A 3,108-nucleotide genomic window follows, 5' to 3' on the forward strand; every position below is an offset into this window, starting at 1 on the left:
TGTCATCAGTCTTCTATGCCACAAGTTACAAACTTCTTTACCTTTAACCGCATTTACACTACCTTTTGCAATCATGGTATGCATCACATACAAATTTGAAGTACCTTTTTTTCAAGCCACCACTAAGTTGTCTTTAGTAAGCTTTCATTGTCTAAAACCAAAAGTGTTTACAAAGCCTTCATTATCAAGCCTTTTAACTAAAACCAAATTCAAACGAACATCTGGAGTGTGTCTAACATTTTTGAGTAGCAGTTTCATTCCTATATTAGTCTCAAGATAAACATCTCCTACACCAATAACCTTGGCCAAGCCATCACTACCTATCTTAAGCACTCAAAAATTACATGGAGTATAAGAAGTAAAAAACTCCTTCTTCGGTATAACATGTATCGGAGCGCCACTATCAATTATCCAACTGAACTCATCATCAAAAACAAGATTAACCTTGTACTCATAATCAATAATATTAATCGTAAGAAGATCATCTGAAATAGCATATACACGATTATTACCACCATCATCCTTCTTTTCTTACTTATCTTTGCTCTCCTTTTTTCAAAAAAAGCAATATTTTTTAACGTGACCCATTTTGTGATAGTAATAACACTCAACATTCTTGTATCTTGACTTGGATTTACTCCTACTTTTACCTCTACCCTTTTGACCTCTATTATGATTTCTCTCCCTGTTTTCAATAGCTAATATTTTAGAGTGTGACAAAAAATTCTGCATCTTCCTTTTCATCTCTTCATTTAAAATGCCACCTTTAACCAATTGCATACTCACTTTACCATTTGGAGCAGAAGTAAGAGAGATACGAAATCTCTCCCAAAAATTTGGTAGAGTATTTAGCAATCACAGTCCTTGGACATCATCTTCAAACTTGATTCACATGCTTGACAACGAATTCAGAATTCTTTGAAATTCATTCAAGTGATCTAATACTTCAATACTTGTGACCCCTTCTTGTATCTCAAATTCATCAACATATTCAATAAGTACAATTTATTATTGTCAGACTTGAAAACATACAAGGATTCAATTTGATTCCACAAAGCTCTAGCATGAGTCTCAATAGCAATGTAATTGTAAACATTATTATCCACCCATTGCCTAATAAAATCATAAACTTATTGGTGTTCAAACTCTCATTCTTCATTTGTTTTAGATTCTGATTTATGTAGAAAATACGAGTAAATATAGATTTTTGACAAACAATAAATCTTTCATTTTGTCCTTTCATAGATGGTAATTAGTGTCATTCAAACTTATCATCCTAGTAGAATTATTTGCCTTCATCTTTCAAGCAAATAATAACCAAATACCCAAACCAGGCTTTGATATCAAATGATAGGAATAAAACACACAATTTTCTAATTGTAAGAATAAGAGGAGCAACAATACCCACTCACAACAAATAATAACAGCAGCACAATAATACTCAATAGCAGCAAAAAAATCACATAAACCAGAAATTAGAGACAAGCTAACACACTAAGATTTTTAACATGAAAAATCTCCTCAATGTGAGAAATAAAAACTACAAGTCACCAAGACCAGAAAATAGCTTCACTATGACAGGATGCAAAAAAGTCACAAATTACTGTACAAAATATGCATACAACAAGTCAAACAACCTAAACTTCAAAGCTTACAAAACAAGAACAAGAAGATGAAAATATCACAAAAATAGAGCTATTGTACGTGGCTAATATCTCCAGATACAAACATCGAAATGAGGATCCGAACGGTGAAAACAAAGAACCAAATGTCTGGAAGACATTGTCCAAATTTGAGCTTGTTCTAACAATTAACAAATCTGCAATGACTAATTTACAGAGACAGCTTTATATATGTGCGAAAATAACTTTTTCTCATCTCTTTTCTCTAGTGTTTGGTGTTCTTCTTGTAAATGAGACCTCTCTCCCTCAACCCTAACTCACTTCAACTACTTCAACTATTCATAGACTTGGATACTAACATTTGAACATTTTCTTCACATAGAAAGGGAGGCCAAAAAAAAACCCAACAAGAATTTTCATAGAATGCTGAACTATTAAGTTGAAAACCAACCATGTGCCACGATAAATTTTAAGATGTTACATTTAATCATGTTCGTATAATATTTTAAATGTTTGAGATATTTTGAGATTTTTTAGAATGTCTTAGGAGGTCCCAAAAGATGCTAAAAGGTTTTAAAAGATTCTAAAAAGTCATAAAATATTCTAAAAGAATTTAGATGTACATAGAAATATGAAGAGTGATATAGACTAATCAAAAAGAGTTTAAAGAAATATAGTATGTTAGATAGATATTTGTAACAAAGGTTCTGAACCGTTGATTAGATTTAATCCTAACTGTGCATTGAGGAGGTGGATGACTATAAATAGGGGTGAGATTTGGAATTGTGAGCAGGCACGGACCCCATGCATAGTAGTGAGGGGGCACTTGCCCCCACTCTCATTTAATTTTTTTCAACAAAAAAAAATTATATATATATATATATATAATATGCCCCCATTTTAAATTTTAAATGACTCCACTATAAATAAACAAAGTCCAATTGTTAAAAATTTCAAACCCATTTTATCTTTCTATTATTTTAACTATTAGTTAACCTAATCAAATTTAGTCTTCTTTTATTCTCAAATCTCAACCGTCACTCATTTATTCTTTTAAACCCTCTTCTTAATTTCATATTTTCAACCTTCTTTTCTATTCCTTATCTAGTGGTTATTTTTTCTTCATCAAAAGGTAAATTTTTCAATTTCATTGTTTCTCTTTTTGATATTTTCAATTGCAAATTTTAATTCAAATAATTATAATTTAGGTATTAATCTATTTTTTTATTCTCTTCATGAATTTATATATTTTATTTTATTCTCAATTTATTCATCCTTATTATTTATTTGTTTATCTTTCGTTCTATTCTATTATATGTAATTATGTTGCATATAAATTTTTAAAGTGAATTGATCAATTTACTAATTTAAAATATATATTTTTTATTTTTAGAAATAATAATGAAAAATATTTCAAAAGAAAGCTACCACTAGAATCTGAAGTCACTTCATTCGTCTCTTCTAATAAAAAGAAGTTCTTAGAATT

Source organism: Arachis ipaensis, chromosome B10, assembly GCF_000816755.2.
Source record: "Arachis ipaensis cultivar K30076 chromosome B10, Araip1.1, whole genome shotgun sequence".
Taxonomy (NCBI): Eukaryota; Viridiplantae; Streptophyta; class Magnoliopsida; order Fabales; family Fabaceae; genus Arachis; species Arachis ipaensis.